The sequence below is a fragment of the Anolis sagrei genome, chromosome Y, assembly GCF_037176765.1.
Source record: "Anolis sagrei isolate rAnoSag1 chromosome Y, rAnoSag1.mat, whole genome shotgun sequence".
In the NCBI taxonomy this organism is placed as follows: Eukaryota; Metazoa; Chordata; class Lepidosauria; order Squamata; family Dactyloidae; genus Anolis; species Anolis sagrei.
The window spans coordinates 49,122,695-49,142,082 of record NC_090035.1 but is presented as its reverse complement, the minus strand read 5'-3'; the positions used below and the strand labels follow the sequence as shown (position 1 = coordinate 49,142,082).

The 19,388-nt window shown below is 43.5% G+C and overlaps 1 protein-coding gene and 1 long non-coding RNA gene across 4 annotated transcripts in view; both read right to left on the bottom strand.

Moving 5' to 3' along the window:
* Positions 1-5,112, bottom strand: part of LOC137095527 (uncharacterized) — a 110,986-nt gene extending 105,874 nt beyond the window's left edge. The window contains exons 1-3 of the long non-coding RNA XR_010908865.1: positions 4,697-5,112; positions 4,055-4,248; positions 3,383-3,511 (exon numbers count right to left, since the gene is read on the bottom strand). This is a non-coding gene — a long non-coding RNA (uncharacterized lncRNA). The remainder of the gene's footprint in view (positions 1-3,382; positions 3,512-4,054; positions 4,249-4,696) is intronic.
* Positions 1-19,388, bottom strand: part of LOC137095239 (transcription factor Gibbin-like) — a 660,796-nt gene that overhangs the window by 425,004 nt on the left and 216,404 nt on the right. The gene's annotated exons all lie outside the window — the stretch shown is intronic.

The window sequence follows — 19,388 nt, the reverse complement described above, 5'->3', positions numbered from 1 at the left end:
CACCTTTCTCCCCATAGGGACTCAAGACGGATAAAACTCCACACTAAACAAGTTTAAAAGGTGCAATACCAAAGTTAGAAAACAATTAAATAACAGTGTGGTAAAAACAGAATTAAAATACAGTAAATACAATAAAATCGCCTTTAAAACTCATATTCTCCCAATCCCACTCAACCTCCCAAAAAACTATAGGCCAATGGTTCTTAACCTATGGGACCCCAGGTGTTTTGGTCTACAACTCCCAGAAATCCTAATCGGTTTACCAGCTGTTAGAATTTCTGGGTGTTGAAGTCCAAAACATCTGGGGACCCACAGTTTTGAGAACCACTGCTATAGACAAATCTCCTTGATCCAAAAAGTGATAGACCAATCTCCTTGTTGTGCCATATTTACAAAGTTCTGGAAAGACTTATTTTGCATAGAATTATTTAAAAAATAGACACATTTATGAACCCACATCAAGCTGGCTTGCGATGCGCTGAACCTGACTAAGGACATAGAAGATGGTTTTGAAAGGCAGCAGATTACAGGATCTGTCTTCATAGACCTGTCATCAGCTTATTACACTGTAAATCATTGCTTTTTCCTGAGAAAATGTTATAATATCCCAAAGAACTACCACCTCATAAGAAATCTGGTACAAAACAGGAGCTTTTTGTTGAGATAAAGGCCCAAAGAAGCAGATGGCGAAAACTAAAGAATGGCCTGCCTCAGGAGAGCCTGCTTGCTCCATCAGTGTTTAACATTTACACAAATGACCATCCTCTGCCAGAAGGGACAGAGAGTTTCATCTATGCTGACGATCGTGCCATCACCGCTAAAGCAGGGAGCTTTGAAATGGTCAAACAGAGGCTCTCCAAAGCTTTAGGTGGTCTTACTGCCTATTACAGAGAAAACCAGCTGATTCCTAATACATCTAAAATGAATCCTAAGAACAGACAAGCATCTCAAGCTCTGAGGAGTATTTATATATTTATTTAATTATTTACTACATTTATATACCACACCTCTCAGCCTGGGGGTGACTCGGAGCGGTTTTATTGTTGTTCATTCGTTCAGTCGTCTCCGACTCTTCGTGATCTCATGGACCAGCCCACGCCAGGGCTCCCTGTTGGCCGTCACCACCCCCAGCTCCTTCAAGGTCAGTCCAGTCACTTCAAGGATGACATCCATCCATCTTGCCCTTGGTCGGCAACTCTTTTACCTTCCACCTTCCCCAGCATAATTGTCTTCTCCAGGCTTTGCTGTCACCTCATGATGTGGCCAAAGTACTTCAGCTTTGTCTCTAGTATCCTTCCCTCCAATGAGCAGTCGGGCTTTATTTCCTGGAGGATGGACTGGTTGGATCTTCTCGCAGTCCAAGGGACTCTCAGCACTTTCCTCCAGCACCACAGCTCAAAAGCATCTATCTTCCTTCGCTCAGCCTTCCCTAAGGTCCAGCTCTCACATCCATAGGTTACTACAGGGAATACCATGGCTTTGACTAGGCGAATCTTTGTTGCCAGTGTGAAGTCTCTACTCTTTACGATTTTATCGAGACTGGACATTGCTCTCCTCCCAAGAAGTAAGCGTCTTCTGATTTCCTGGCCACAATCTGCATCTGCAGTTATCTTTGCACCTAGAAATACAAAGTCTGTCATGGCCTCCACATTTTCTCCCTCTATTTTCCAGTTGTCAATCATTCTTGTTGCCATAATCTTGGTTTTCTTTTTACATTTAGCTGCAACCCAGCTTTTGCGCTTTCTTCTTTCACCTTGATTAGAAGGCTCTTCAGCTCCTCCTCGCTTTCGGCCATCAGAGTGGTGTCATCTGCATATCTGAGGTTGTTAATGTTTCTTCCAGCAATTTTCACCCCAGCTTTGCATTCATCAAGCCCCGCGCATCGCATGATGTGTTCTGCATACAAGTTAAAAATGTTGGGTGAGAGTATGCAGCCTTGCCGTACGCCTTTCCCAATCTTGAACCAGTCTGTTGTTCCGTGGTCAGTTCTGACTGTTGCTACTTGGTCCTTGTACAGATTCCTCAGGAGAGCGACAAGGTGGCTTGGTATGCCCATCCCACCAAGAACTTGCCACAATTTATTATGATCCACACAGTCAAAGGCTTTAGAATAGTCAATGAAGCAGAAATAGATGTTTTTTTTTAAACTCCCTGCCTTTCTCCATTATCCAGCGGATATTGGCAATCTGGTCTCTGGTTCCTCTGCCTTTTCTAAACCCAGCTTGAACATCTGGCAACTCTCGCTCCATGTATTGCTGGAGTCTTCCTTGCAGGATCTTGAGCATTACCTTACTGGCATGAGAAATAAGGGCCACTGTACGGAAGTTTGAGCAGTCTTTCGCATATCCCTTTTTGGTATGGGGATATAAGTTGTTTTTTTCCAGTCTGATGGCCATTCTTGTGTTTTCCATATTTGCTGGCATATGGCATGCATCACCTTGACAACATCATCTTTCAAGATTTTAAAAAAGGATCCCGTCGTCTCCTGCTGCCTTGTTAGCAATGCTTCTTAAGGCCCATTCAACCTCACACCTCAGGATGTCTGGTTTTAATTCATTCACCACACCGTTAAAACTATCCTCGATATTATTATCCTTCCTATACAGATCTTCTGTATAGTCTCGCCACCTTCTCTTATTAGCTAATATGTAAACGCTTGCTCAAATAGCCACGTTTTAACTTGCCTCCGAAACGTCAAGAGGGAGGGAGCAGATCTGATCTCCCTAGGGAGGACGTTCTATAGCCAAGAGGCCACCACTGAGAAGGTCCTGTCTCTCATCCCCATCAAACGTGCTTGTGACAAAGGCGGGACCGAGAGCAGGGCCTCCCCAGATGATCTTAAAGTCCTTAGTGGTTTGTAAGGGGAACCGCTATATATGTAGTTTTGCTCATGCATTGTAATGTAATTTTTGGTTTTCTGGCTTTTTAAGTCCCTTCTGCTATGTTTTTCAGTGTTTTTATGAGTGATGATCACTTGTTGGCCTGATACGTGTATTATGTCCAAATTCATCCAGTCAATTCATCCAGTGGTTTTTTGAGTTATGTTAATCCCACAAATGAACATTACATTTTTATTTGTAAAGATTTTTAAAATTTTGGAATTTTATTTGCACATACATAGTGAAATATCTTGGAGACAGACCAAACGTCTAAACTCAAACTTTCTATATGTTTCGTACATAGCTTATATTCATAGCTTAAAGGTTAATTTTACACACAATAGTTTTAACCATTCTGTGCATGAAGCTAAGTTTCTGTACAACGAGCCCATGCCTGCACTTATTGGTCTGATTCTAAATTGCAGAACTTAAGCAAACCCACATGTTGACACTACACACTTTAACTGCCATGTGATAGCTGATTCCATCAGTGATATACATACCTCTAGGGCCTTGACCAATAATGCCATAACTTCTTGGCTTTCTCAGAGTAAAGTATTGACCATGCTGGAGGAGGAGCCTGAGAGTTGCACTCCAAAAGGCCAACTTTGCTATGTTCTGTTTAAAATGACCTGAAAAGATACAGGCAGTCCCTTGGATGAACAAGGTAGATTGTGTAGGTTTGTAAGTGTAACTCTATCTATCTATCTATCTATCTATCTATCTATCTAATATTGTGCTGGCTAATAATAGAATATATTGTGTGTATATATATATAATATGGATAATATTATAATGTAATACAATATAATACTAATAATAATACAATATAATAATTGCATATTACATATTACATGTAATACAGTGTTCTCTCGCTTATCACAGGTGTTACGTTCCAGGATCACCCACAAAAAGTGAAAATCCGCCATATAAGGACGCTATATTTCTTTTAATATTTATACATTATTTTAGTAATTATACGCTATTTTCAGTCTTTATAAACCCTCCGCACACACTTATACACTACATAACCCTTTTCCTTTACCTTATAAACAAAATCCTTTAGTCACTTTAGTTGAGCAGCAACTTTTAGAAAGCGCTCCACTTCCATTGGGCATATATAAGAGGCATTCACACGTGCATGCACAATCTAGCCCTTGTGCTTCCTTACCCACCTCTGCTGCAAGTCCACCCAATCAACACCTCCAGACACACTTCCGAGGCCATGGTAGCACAGTAGGTCGTACTTCATGACTGGCAGGCCTTCTCCGCCATGCCTCAGTCCTGGCCTGTACACCAGCCTCCCTTTCTGAGGCCCATTGGCCTCAGAAAGGAAAAACCGCAAAATGGCGAGTCCGCGAAAAGTGAACTGCGAAGTAGCAAAGAATTACTGTATTACTAATAATATTGCAGTAAAGTGGTATAGTACAATACAATAATATATAATACTAATATTGTTCCATGCTAATAATTATAATATATTGTATATACATATAATATTGATCATAATATTGTAATACAATATAATACTAATAATATAATAATTATATATTTTGTATTACATGTAATATTACTAATAATATTGCAACATAGTGGCATAGTACAATCTATACACATAATAAAACTGAAAACATGTTTGTGTGTATGTGGTGAAGGTGTCCACTTACACAGACAGTTTCCTGACTTCACAAACAGGTTATAGTTGCCACTACGCAGGAAACATGCATGGCCCTCCCTACATAGATATTGCAAGTTCCAGCAGCCCAAACCCTACCATTGTCTCCCCAAACACCATACTGCCTGTAAAGGTCCCTTACCTTTTAGCAGCCAGGATACAGGGCCTAGAGTAAGCCTGCCAGCTAGTAGACAGATTAGGTGTGGGCCTGGTGAAGCATCTGCGGCCATTTTAGAGTAGGGAAGATGCCATCTTAGAGAGAGATTAGAGAGGGGGCGTGTCTTAGGCCTGAGTCAGCAGGGAATGGCCAGGATTGGTTTCGAAAAGGGGGCGGAGTTTAAGAGAAGGCTGAAAGGGAAAAAAGAACATTTTAAGTGAGAGAGGGGTTGTTGGAGTTTAGTGTTTGAAGAGAAAGGGTGTGTAGGAGTTTGTGGTTTAAGAGTTAGGAGAGGGCAAAGTTTGCCAGCAAGTTAGCTGAAGCAAACTGACAGCTATTGGGGATATAGCTGGGTGGTAGCTAGATAAGACTAGGTTAGTGCATCTGAGCTACTGAAGGATTTCTGACAGAGACATAGTCCTGTTAAGATTTCTTGTTGGTGAAGAGAGAGAAGATTTCTCTAAAGTAACAAAGATAGCAACATTATTGTAACCGTCACGCATTCAAGACAAAAAAACCTTTCTGTAACAGCCAAGAATTGAACTGCACTTATTTTCCTGTTTCCAATTAATAAACTTTTATTGATTATTTGTTATTCAAAGCTTGACTCAAGTGTGCCTTTGTACCTAAAGTTTCCTAAACAACCTTAACTGCTTTAAAAGAACAAAAAGAAGGCAACAGAGTCCAGTGGTCTCAACAGATTTTAGTATTTGGCAGCTAGTGAGTTCCCTTACATATTGGTGGCAGCGGAAGAAACCTGAAATATACCCCTCGATCATTATATTTGGTTTATAACAAAGTAGGGATTGATTAGATCCCTAAGTACCCATCGAACTTCCTTTATAATTGGTTGACATTCGGTGACATTGAAACTGTCTTCTTTGTCTGTCATTTTTTTTATATTGGTGGCTCAGCGGCTCGGGATCTGATATTGATTGATCCCGAGGTATTATTATACTGCCCACCACCCAAGGAATACTTTCATTTGGGGACAATTTCTTCCTCGATTTTCTGTTTTTCCTCCAGAATTGACACCCCAGGGTTCCTTTCTTTCTCTCAATTGATGTGGAATTTGCATGATTCCGCCCACTACCTTCCCCTTAATCCTTTCCTACTGGTTACTATGGCACACTCACCCACATCTTTATGCATTTTCTAATTGGACCATTCATAAAAAACTTAATCATAAAGTGGCTTTTTTCTAATAAATAGTGTTACTAATTAACTAAATGATATTACCTAACACCCCAAAACCAAACAATGCCTTTTTCAAATAACCTGGACATTGCCGGGTACCCAAGCTAGTATAGTAATATACATTACTAATACTGTGCTTTGCTAAGAATTATAATATATTGTATGTCCATATAATATTGATCATAATATTGTAATACAATATAATACTTTTTTTGCGTCAAGAGTGACTTGAGAAACTGCAAGTTGCTTAGGATGTGAGAGAATTGGCCGTCTGCAAGGACATTGCCCAGGGGACACCCAGATGTTTTGATGTTTTACCATCCTTCTGGGAGGCTTCTCTCATGTACCTGCATGGGGAGCTGGAGCTGACAAAGGGAACTTACCCGCACTCTCCCTGGATTGTAACTTGTGACCTTTTGGTCTTCAGTCCTGCCGGCACAAGGGTTTAATCCAGTGGTTCTCAACCTTTCTAATGCCGTAACCCCTAAATAAAGTTCCTCATGTTGTGGTGACCCCCAACCACATTTTCGTTGCTACTTCATAACAGTAATTTTGCTACTGTTATGAAATGTAATGTAAATGTCTGATATGAAGGATGTATTTTCATTGTTACAAATTGAACATAATTAAAGCATAGTGATTAATCACAAAAACAATATGTTTGGGGGAGTGTGGGCAACGGATGATGGGATGTGAAGTATCTTCAACTGATGCAGCTCTAACTTCCAGAGACCACTGAGACACCCCCCCCCCCCGAAATACAGACCTGGACCAAACTTGGCACACAGAACCCTAATGACCAATAGAAAATACTGGAGGGGTTGGGGGGGAATTGATAGTGAATTATGGGAGAGGTAGTCCACCTACATCCAGAGAGCACCGTGAACCCAAATTACTATGGATCTGGACAGAACTTGGCACAAATACTCAGTATGCCCAAATCTGAAGACTGGTGGAGTTTGGGGAAAATAGACTTTGGCATTTGGGAGTTGTTGGGATGTATAGTTCCCCAGCCATCAAAGAGCATTCTGAACTCCAACAATTAAATTGGACCAAACTTGGCCTGCAGAACTCTTATGACCAACAGAAAACACTGGGAGAGGTTTTGGGAAAATAGACCTTGGCATTTGGGACTTGTTGGGGTGTTTAGTTCCCCAGCCATCAAAGAGCATTCTGAAATCCAACCACAATTAAATTGGACCAAACTTGAGCTGTGTGGCAGGGGCCTGGGTTATCTGAGGCCTCTTCCATACAGCTGCATAAAACACACACTGAAGTGGATTATCTGGCTGTGTGGACTCAGATAATCCAGTTCAAAGCAGACAATGTGGGATTTCATTCAGCTGTGTGGAAGGGGACTGGGTTATCTGGGTCCCCTTCCATACAGCTGCATAAAATACACACTGAAGTGGATTATCTGGCTGTGTGGACTCAGATAATCCAGTTCAAAGCAGATAATGTGGGATTTCATGCAGCTGTATGGAAGGGGACTGGGTTATCTGGGTCCCCTTCCATACAGCTGCATAAAATACACACTGAAGTGGATTATCTGGCTGTGTGGACTCAGATAATCCAGTTCAAAGCAGACAATGTGGGATTTCATTCAGCTGTATGGAAGGGGACTGGGTTATCTGGGTACCCTTCCATACAGCTGCATAAAATACACATTGAAGTGGATTATCTGGCTGTGTGGACTCATATAATCCAGTTCAAAGCAGATAATGTGGGATTTCATTCAGCTGTATGGAAGGGGACTGGGTTATCTGGGTCCCCTTCCATACAGCTGCATAAAATACACACTGAAGTGGATTATCTGGCTGTGTGGACTCAGATAATCCAGTTCAAAGCAGACAATGTGGGATTTCATTCAGCTGTATGGAAGGGGACTGGGTTATCTGGGTCCCCTTCCATACAGCTGCATAAAATACACACTGAAGTGGATTATCTGGCTTTGTGGACTCAGATAATCCAGTTCAAAGCAGACAATGTGGGATTTCATTCAGCTGTGTAGAAGGGGACTGGGTTATCTGGGTCCCTTTCCATACAGCTGCATAAAATACACATTGAAGTGGATTATCTGGCTGTGTGGACTCAGATAATCCAGTTCAAAGCAGACAATGTGGGATTTCATTCAGCTGTGTAGAAGGGGACTGGGTTATCTGGGGCTCCATCCATACAGCTGGTCTACTCACTAACCTTGCAGCAGCAACAACAGACAGAGCCTTCGAGCCAGGGAGGGGGGAGGCGGGGCAAGGCAGCAGCGACCCTTTTCCTCTTCCTCCAGTTGCCCATCTAGGAAGACGAGGAGAAGGGACACTGCTGCAGTTTCTCCGCTTCTTCCTCTTTCTCCTCGATGGCCAGCTGGACGAGGAGGAGCAAGAAGAGGAGAAACAGCCGCAGCGGCCCCTGTGCAGCCTCCGTGGTTTCTCCTTCCTCCTCTTCTTCATGGGGGAACTGACCTTGTTTCAGTGAGTTGTAGTTCACCCACACCAGAGAAATCGACCTCCCCCCCATGATGGACCTGGGTCAAACTTGGGCAGCAAGATCCAGCCTTCCACTCGACCCCCACCCCTTTTAAGCTCATGGGGAGGGGAGGGCCCAAGAAGGTCTCCAAAAATAGTGGGCCCTTGCACGCCTTTACCTCTAAGCTCCTCCTCTTGACTCCATGCAGCCTTGTGGGAAGAGGAGGAGGAGCCGAGTGCCTGGATGTTTGTCTGGCACAGGGGCCGGCAGCCATTTTGGAAGAGGCGGGGCTAACCGAGGTGCCTTCGCGACCCCCCAAAAATGACCCAACGACCCCCCTGGGGGTCGCGACCCCCAGGTTGAGAACCGCTGGTTTAATCCATTGCACCACTGGGGGCTTCCAATATAACACTAATTGTGCAGATACAACTGCACCAGGAGCTCCAATTTTGTTTGCTTTGCATTTAATGTTTGTTATAGTCCTAAGTTTCAGACACTCTGCAGATAGGTAGCTTCTTTTGGCTGCAATCATAGGGCAAGCCACCTGTCAATTATAGTTAGGTTTCTTGGCCCGCCCCTTTTTTGGGTTTTAGAGGGAATGGGAGCCATTTTGAGTTCAGTCCACACAGAGAAGCTTTTCATGCAGGACATAATACCAAGAGCTCCTGTAGAAAGCTTCGTCTTCTACGGCTTGGCCGGGGAGATACAGCCCCATAGCTTGGCCGGGGAGAAAGGTCCCATAGCTTGGCTGAGGATTATACAGCCTTACAGCTCCTTCGCTGAGGGACTTCAGTCAGCCATCAAGGAAACCTGAACTCTTTTCCTCCTGGAAGTCTACAAAGGTCTGCTTGGTAAGGGTCACTTATGGAAGCCAGAAGCAGTTGGTACCGGGTGCAGGGGCTCCACGCCAACAGAGGCAAAGACAGACTGTACAAATTAGAAGTTAAGGATTTTCCTATTAGCTAAAATACAGTTTATGAAGATAATGCCTGTTCCCCGTGGACAAGATTGAGAGAGAGCCAATAGACTGTTAAGAAAGCTTTAAAGTACCTGTTTGTTTTCATTAATAAAGAACATTGTTGAACCTTTAAGAAGTCTAAAGACTCTGTTTTAAGGAAATTCAGGGGCCTTTAATCTGAGGCAGCCCCAGCGTCCCGTTGGGCACACAGAATTTATGTCCTGTCTACAGTCTTATGCACAGGCCCAGCGTGCGACAGCACACTAATAATTTAACAATATAATAATATAATGATTATATATTATATGTAATATTACTAATAATATTGCAGTATAGTGGTATAGTACAGTATAGTAATATATCATACTAATATTGTGCTATGCTAATCTATATAAATAAAAATGTAATGTTCATTTGTGGGATTAACATAACTCAAAAACCACTGGATGAATTGACACCACATTTGGAAAGCATACATCTAACAACCCAATGTATGTCCTTCACCCAAAAAAACTTGATTTTGTCTTTTGGGAGTTGTCGTTGCTGGGATCTATAGTTCACCTACAATCAAATAGCATGATAGAATTGAACCAAATGGGGCATACAGGACTCCCACGACCAACAGAAAACACTAGAAGGGTTTGGTGGGCATTGACCTTGAGTTTGGAGGTTGTAGTTTACCTACACCCAGAGAGCACTGTGGACTCAAACAATAATGGATCTGGACCAAACTTGGCACAAATATTCCATATGCCCAAATATGAACACAAATGGAGTTTGGGGGAAATAGAGCTTGACATTTGGAAGTTGTCATTACTGGGGTATATAGTTCACGTACAATCAAAGAGCATGCTGAACACCAGCAATGACAGAACTGGGGCAAACTTACCACACAGAACCCCCATACTTAAGGTCATTCAGTCCAACACCCTTCATCAGGGCAAGAAAATGTAATCAAAGCCCTCCTGACAAAGAGCCATCCACCTATAGATATAGATAGATAAATATGATTCGTACACACAGAGATATAGTATCATAGATTTGAAAGGGATCCCTAAAGAAGGACAATGATATGTTGCATGTTCCAGAGTAAGCAAACAAGACAATCTCCACATCAACACTGACAAAGGAACAGCAAGAAATACTGTTTACTCACAAGCATCAAGAAATTTCATATATTAGAAACCAACACTTTCTCATTATTTTCCAGATCATCAGACTGGGCCACAGCAACACGTGGCAGGGGATGGCTAGTAATATAATATATTGTATGTACACATAACTTGTAAGGCATTCTGAGTCCCTTTCGGTGTGAGAAGGGCAGGATATAAATGTCACAAATAAATAAATAAATATATTTATATACATGGAAAGATATTTATACATATACAAACTTTAGATAGCCTAAGGAAGGTGTTTGTTTTGTTGTCTGTGCCCCTGTGTAGAAGATTTGACCCCTTTTCCCCATGATAATAACTCCTTCAGGAATGATTTTTCCTTCCAAGGAGTAGATTTCTCTCACTTTCTGTTCTCTCGCACCCATTCTTAACTATGAGTCATTTGTATGTTGGATTGTACAGGTAACTCAGGGACTACCTGTACAATATATCTCCATCTTCCCTGCAACATGCAGAAGGATAATCAGACTATTCAATGGTGGTGATATGCCGAAATATTACACAATAAACATGTTGAAGGAATCTTTCCAAGTCTATGTAAAAAGGTCCTTAGAGAAAACACATGGACTTTAGACAAATTCATTTATTTAGACAAAATAAATGAATAACCAACAGTTTTATCCTAAGTGCCTTCTAGACAAAGGCATGTGACCACGCCGACTTCTTGCTCCCGAATCATAGAATCATAGAATCAAAGAGTTAGAAGAGACCTCATGGGCCATCCAGTCCAAGCCCCTGCCAAGAAGCAGGAATATTGCATTCAAATCACCCCTGACAGATGGTCATCTAGCCTCTGTTTAAAAGCCTCCAAAGAAGGAGCCTCCACCACACTCCGGGGCAGAGAGTTCCACTGCTGAATGGCTCTCATAGTCAGGAAGTTCTTCCTCATGCTCAGATGGAATCTCCTTTCTTGTAGTTTGAAACCATTGTTCCGTGTCCTAGTCTCCAAGGAAGCAGAAAACAAGCTTGTTCCCTCCTCGCTGTGGCTTACTCTCACATATTTATACATGGCTATCATATCTCCTCTCAGCCTTCTCTTCTTCCGGCTAAACATGCCCAGCTCCCTAAGCCGCTCCTCATACGGCTTGTTCTCCAGACCATTTATCATTTTAGTCACCCTCCTCTGGACACATTCCAGCTTGTCAATATCTCTCTTGAATTGTGGTGCCCAGAATTGGAGACAATATTCCAGGTGTGGTCTAACCAAAGCAGAATAGAGGGGTAGCATTACTATGCTCCTATTGATGTAGGCCAAAATCCCATTGGCTTTTCCTGCCGCCACATCACATTGTTGGCTCATGTTTAATTTGTTGTCCACGAGGACTCTAAGATCTTTTCCACTCGTACTGCTCTCGAGCCAGGCATTGTCCCCCATTCTGTATCTTTGAATTTCGTTTTTCCTGCCAAAGTGGAGTATCTTGCATTTGTCACTGTTGAACGTCATTTCATTAGTTTTGGCCCATCTCTCTAATCTGTCAAGATCGTCTTGAATGCTTCTCCTGTCCTCTGGAGTATTGACTATCCCTCCCAATTTGGTGTCGTCTGCAAACTTGATGATCATGCCTTCTAACCCTTCATCTACATCATTAATAAAGATGTTGAACAGGACCGGGCCCAGGACAGAACCCTGCGGCACTCCACTCGTCACTTCTTTCCAGGATGAAGAAGAAGCATTGGTGAGGACCTTCTGGGTTTGTCCATTTAACCAATTACAGATCCACCTCACCGTAGTGTTGACTAGCCCACATTGGACTAGTTTCCTTGCCAGAAGGTCATGGAGGACCTTGTCGAAGGCCTTACTGAAATCCAGGTACGCTACATCCACGGCATTCCCCGCATCTACCCAGCTTGTAACTCTGTCGAAAAAAGAGATCAGATTAGTTTGGCATGACTTATTTTTGATAAATCCATGTTGACTACTAACGATGACCGCATTTTTTCTAAGTGTTTGCAGACCACTTCCTTAACAATCTTTTCCAGAATCTTGCCTGGTATCGACGTGAGGCTGACCGGACGGTAGTTGTTTGGGTCATCCTTTTTTCCCTTCTTGAAGATTGGGACCACATTGGCCCTCTTCCAATCTGCTAGAACTTCTCCTGTTCTCCAAGAACTCTCAAAGATGATTGCCAATGGTTCCGAAATGACTTCTGCTAGTTCCTTCAGTACTCTTGGGTGTAGTTGATCTGGCCCTGGAGACTTGAACTCATTTAGAGCGGCCAGGTATTCCTCGACGACTTGTTTCCCAATTTGGGGTTGGATGTCCTCTAATCCCTCATCCACTCCATCTTGATGAGGTTGAAGGTGAATAGAAGGGTTGGAAAGTACTACAAATCCCATCCATGGTCCAGCCTTCCCCAAACCTCAGGGGCACATAAAGGGGGTTATGGGGGTTATGTTTGCCAAGTTTGATCAGTCATTGGATGAGGATCGCAGCAGTCTAGGCAATCGAGTGGAGGTACTTCAAGTCCCATCATCCATGGTCCATCCTCCAGTAGGGCGTGGGGGCTAAGTGTGCCAAGTTTGGTCTTTATCGGTCTTTGTTGGGGACCACAGTGTTCTGTGGGAACCGAAGGGTTTGAAAGTACTACAAATCCCATCATCCGTTGTCTGTCCACTACCAATCTGCACCAGGACATAAAATGCATCATGGGGGTTATGTGTGCTAAGTTTGGTCCAGGTCTGTCACTCATACAAGTCTTTGTGGCCTGTGAAAGTGAGAGCCAATCAGAAAGCTGCCACATACACTTCTGCCCTTCCGCCCTCCACATACATATATACAAACAAACATTCACTTTTATTATATACTAGCTTGGGGACCCAGCATTGCCCGGGTTATTTGAGAAAGGATTATTGTATCCAGTTTGGCCTTTATCTGTTATTTATAAGGTGGGCAGTAGTCTCCAGAAGTTAGTGAAGGTACTGCGAGTCCCATCATCTGTGGTCCATCCACCTCCAAACTGCACCAGAATGTAGAGCGGGTCATGGGGGCTCTGTGATCTTGATCAGTCATTGCATGAGTGTCTCATGATGTGGTCTCAGAAGTAAGTGAAGGTACTGCAAGTCCCATTATCCATTGTCTGTCCTACTCCAAACAGCACCGGGTTGTAGAGTGGCTCGTGAGGGGTCGGTGTGTCAAGTTAGGTCTTGATTGGTCATTAGATGAGAGTTGCAGCAGTGTTGGGAAGTGAGTGGTAGTTGAAGTCCCATCATCCATGGTCTGTCATGCTTGAAAGAACAGCAGGATGTAGAGTGGGTCATGGGGGCTCTGTGTGCCAAGTTTGGTGTTTATCGGTCATTGGCGAGGGTCTCAGTGGTCTCAGGAAGTGAGTGTAGTGACTGCAAATCCCATCATCCTTCTCAAAATTCTTCCAACGCACACCAGGATGTAGAGTGGGTCATGAGAGTTGTCTGTGTGAATTGTGATCCTGATCCATCATTGTTGGCAGTTGTAATGGTCTTAGGAAGGGAGTGCAGGTATTGTAAGTCCCATCAACCATAGTGCATCCTCCTCCGAACCATAGCAGGATGTAGAGTGCATCATGGAGACTCAGCGTGCCAAGTCTGGTCTTTGTCAGTAATTGGATGAGGTTTGCAGTGGTTTCAGCAATTGAGTCAAGGTACTGGGAGTCCCATAATCCATGATCCATCCCCATCCAAGCCACACCAGGGCGTAAAGTGGGTCATGAAAGGTCTATGTGCCAAGTTTGGTCTTGATCACTCATTGGATGAAGGTCACAGAGGTCTCGCAAAGTGAGTGATGGTACTGCAAGTCCCATCATCCATGGTTCATCCTCCTCCAAACTGCAGTAGGATGTAGAGTGGATTGTGGAGGCTCTGTGTGTCAAGTTTGGTCTTTATAGGTAATTGGATGAATGTTGCTGTGGTTTCAGGAAATGAGTGAAGGTCCTGCAAGTCCCATTATCCATGGTCCACCCTCCTACATCTACATCCAAGCGCAGCAGGATGTAGATTGGGTCATGAGGGCTCTGTGTGCCAAGTGCAGTTTTTATTGGTTATTGGATAAGGGTCGGAGTGGGTTCAGTAAGTGAGTGAGGTTACTTAAAGTCCCATCATCCATGGTCAATCCTCCTCTGAACTGCACCAGGTTGTAGGGTGGATCATGGGGACTCTATGTGCCAAGTTTGGTCTTGATCAGTCATTGGATGAGTGTTGCAACGGTCTCGGGAAGTGAGTGAAGTTACTTCAAGTCCCATTATCCATGTTGCACCCTCCTTGAATCTGCACCAGGATGTCGAGAGGGTCATGGAGGCTCTGTGTGCTAACTTTGGTCTTGATCAGTCATTGGATAATGGTCGTAGTGGTCTTGGGAAATGAGTGGAGGTACTTCAAGTTCCATCATCCATGGGCCATCCTCCTCCAAACTGCATTAGGATCTAGAATGGGTCATGGGTGATCTGTGTTCCAAGTTTGGTCTTTATCGGTATTTGTTGGGGGCCACAGTGGTCTGTGGGATCCAAAGTATTGGAAAATACTACAAACCACATCATCCATTGTCCTCCCTCCCCCAAACCTCACCAGGACGTAAAGGGTGTCATGGGAGTTATATCTGCCAAGTTTGGTCTAGTTCCGTCATTGTTGTGGGTTGCAGCGGTCTTGGAAAGTGAGTGGAGGTACTTCAAGTCCCATCATCCATGGTCTACCCTCCTCCAAACCACAGTAGGATGTAGAGTGGGTAATGGGGGCTCTGTGTGCCAAGTTTGGTCTTTATCGGTGTTTGTTGGGGGCCACAGTTGTCCATGGGAACCAAACTGTTTGAAAGTACTACAAATCCCATAATCCGTGGTCCAACTCCCCCAAACCACAGCAGAATGTAAAGGGGGTCATGGGGGTTATGTGTGCCAAGTTTGGTGCAGGTGCGTCACCCGTGTTGGTCACTGTGGCCTGTGAAAGTGGCAGCCAATCAGAAAACTGCCACATACACTTCTGTCCTACTTCCCCCCTCCACATACAAACAAACATTCACTTTTATTATATACTAGCTTGGGGACCCAGCGCTGCCCGGGTTATTCGAGAAAGGAATTGTATATCAGAGTTGGTCTTTATCAGTTATTTATATGGCTCGCAGTGGTCTCAGGAAGTTAGTGAAGGTACTGCGAGTCCCATCATCTGTGGTCCATCCTCCTCCAAACTGCACCAGGATGGAGAGTGGGTCATGGGGGCTCTGTGTGCTAAGTTTGGTCTTGATCAGTCATTGGATGAGGGTCACAGCGGTCTCAGAAAGTGAGTTAAGGTACTGCAAGTCCCATCATCCATAGTCTCCCTCAAACATCACCAGAATGTTGAGTTGGCCATGGGGGCTCTCTGTGCCAAGTTTGGTCTTTATTGGTATTTGGATGAGTGTCACTGTGGTTTCAGGAAGTGAGTGAAGGTACTGCAAGTCTCATCATCCATTATCCGTTCACCTCCAAACAGCACCAGAATGTTGAGTTGGCCATGGGGGCTCTGTGTGCCAAGTTTGGTCTTGATTGGTCATTAGATGAGGGTTGCAGCAGTCTTGGGAAGTGAGTGGAGGTACTTGAAGTCCCATCATCCATAGCCTGTTCTCCCACAAACCTCACCAGAATGTTGAGTTGGCCATGGGGGTTCTGTGTGCCAAGTTTGGTTTTCATCAGTCATTGGATGAGGGTCTCAGTGGTTTCCCATCATCCATGGTGCATCATCCTCTAAACTGTACCAGGATGTAGAGTGCATCATGGCGACCAGTGTGTGCCAAGTTTGGTCCTTATCGGAAATTGGATGATGGTTGCAGTGGTCTCAGGAATTGGGCGAAGGTACTGCAAATCCCATAATCCATGCTCAATCCACAGTCAAACTACACCAGGGCATACAAGTGGGTCATGAGTGGTCTATGTGCCAAGTTTGGTGTTGTTCAGTCATTGTTGAGGGTCGCAGCAGTCTTTTCTCCACCAGGGGCTCCTATTGAAGCTGGCCAATCAGAGACCATACGCAAATAGCACCACAGCGGCAGCCAATCAGAACGCTGGCACATACTCCTACACTTTTGTCCTCCACATACAAACTTTGACTTTTATTAAATACATAGATAGACAAGTCCCATAATCTAAAATCCATCCTCCTTCAAACTGCAGCAGGATGTAGAGTGGGTCATGGGGGCTCTGTGTTCTACGTTTGGTCTTGATCTGTCATTGGATTAGGGTCGCAGTGGTTTCAGTAAGTGAGTGAAGGTACTGCAAGTCCCATCATCCATGGTCAAGCCTAGTCCAAAACTGCAGCAGGATGTAGAGTGGGTCATGGGGGCTCTGTGTGCCAAATTGATCTTGATTGGTCATTGGTTGAGGGTAGCAGTGGTTTTAGTAAGTGAGTAAAGGTACTTCAAGTCCCATAATCCATGGTCAACCCTCCTCCAAAACTGCAGCAGGCTCTGTTTGCCAAGTTTGGTCTTGATTGGTCATTAGATGAGGGTTGCAGCAATCTTGGGAAGGGAGTGGAGGTACTTGAAGTCCTGTCATCCATGGTCTGTCCTCCTCCAAACTGCACCAGGATGTAGAATGGGTCATTGGGGCTCCGTGTGCTAAGTTTGGTCTTGATGAGTCACTGGATTAGGGTCTCAGTGGTCTCAGAAAGTGAGTGAAGTTACTGCAAGTCCCATCATCCATCTCCAAATTTTTCCAAACGACACCAGGACGTAAAGTGGGTCATGAGTGGTCTATGTGCCAAGTTTGGTCTTGATCAGTCATTGGATGAGGTTCGCAGAGGTCTCAGAATGTGAGTGAAGGTACTGGAAGTCCCATCATCCATGGTCAACCCTCCTCCAAAACTGCAGCAGGATGGAGAGTGGGTCATGGGGGCTCTGATCCATCATTTTTGGCAGTTGTAATGGTCTTAGGAAGGGAGTGCAGATATTGCAAGTCCCATCGTCCATGGTGTATCCTCCTCCAAACCACACCAGGATGTAGAGTGTGTCATGGAGACTCAGTGTGCCAAGTTTGGTCTTTATTGGTAATTGGATGAGGGTTGCAGTGGTCTCAAGAATTGGGCAAAGGTACCGCAAGTCCCATAATCCATGGTCCATCCCCGGCCAAACCACACCAGGACGTAAAGTGGTTCATGAGAGGTCTATGTGCCAAGTTTGGTCCTGATCAGTCATTGGATGAGATTAACAGTGGTCTCAGAATGTGAGTGATGGTACTGCAAGTCCCATCATCCATGGTCCTCCAAACTGCAGTAGGATCTAGAGTGCGTCTTGCAGGCTCTGTGTGCCAAGTTTGGTCTGTATTGGTAATTTTCTGACCCAGTCCCTGGCCTTTTCCTTTCCTCTCTTTTGTCATTTCGGAATTTTGGAATTGAGGCTGGCCAATCAGAGACCATATGCAAATTTCCTTCTCTCATGTCTCTGTTTCTGTCATGAACCCTTTTCTCCACCAGGGGCTCCTGTAAAGCTGGCCAATCAGAGACCATATGCAAATAGCACCACAGCAGCAGCCAATCAGAATGCTGGCACATACACTGCCACACCACCACACTTTTGTCCTCCGCATACAAACTTTGACTTTTATTATATGTATAGATATAAATATAGATTTTATTCTATTTATTATTATCATTACATTTACATTATTTGACTCTATTATTAATATTATTACATTTAATATTTTACTCTATTATTATTGGAAGGATACATAAGCACATTTACATTGAAGAAGGTTAGAATAATGGTTCAATCAGAGTTAGACCGTCTTATCTTAAATTACAGTTTTATGCAAATATTCAAAAACCTTGAACCTACTGATGCCTCAATTAATGTAATTTTATTGGTATCTATTTTGATTTTGCAATTTATTTGTAGCTTCTGCATTTCCCACCCTCGGCTTAGACTCGAGTTAATATGTTTTCCCAGTTTTTTGTGGTAAAATTAGGTGCTTTGGCTTACATTTGGGTAAGCTTATACTCGAGTATATACAGTATATATATTTGGGATGAAAATAAATTAAAAATTGTGGGCACCAGCCTCATGGACACAGGGCTCACATTGTACTCTTTCTGTGTGTAAGTATAGGTATAGATGTAGGTATGGACATAAATAGAAGCAAACATAACTGATCCTCTCAACTCCCATTCCACACATGGGCCATATGGAGCATGAGATTTCTGCAGTCACTTGCAATTCCTGGACAATAATGTCAATTCCTCATAGGACCTTCTGGACATAGGAGTAAGCATAAGAGCAGATAGAGCTGCTTCTGCAAAGGTATCTCCCAACACATATCAAAAAGCATTTCCATTTGGCCATTCCTAACGCATTCTAGTAGCAGAAGAGGTAAGCAAGCATGGGAGGTTTACAAGTGGGTGACACTGTTGCCTGGACCCTCGAATATTCTGTACACCAAGCAGGGTGACAGCATGAGTCTCATCTGGAAATCATATTTGTGGATGAGTGCATTGCCTGTCCAAAGCATTTCCCAAAACAACTCTCTAACACTTGGAAGACAACCAGTGGGCATTCCTTTCCAAGTGAACTATTCATGTATACACATACATACAAATAGGCCAGCACTTACTACAGTAAAGACTGGGGTTTTACAAAATAATAATAATAAACTTTATTTATACCCCATCACCATCTCCCCAACGGGGACTCGGGGTGGCTTACATGAGGCCAAGCCCAACAGTGCATTACAATAAAATAAAAACCAAAGCAAAAACCAAACAACACAATAAGATTAATAAAACATAAGAATACAGTAAAAATGTAAAAATACAATGAAAAATCATTCACAATCACAGTGCCAATGAACGGGCCACATGTATAAGATAAAATGCTAAAATCTCAGGGTGAAATAGAAGTGGAGCAGATTATTTGTGAGGGTCATAAAAAACAGGGTCATAAAAACAGGCGTTC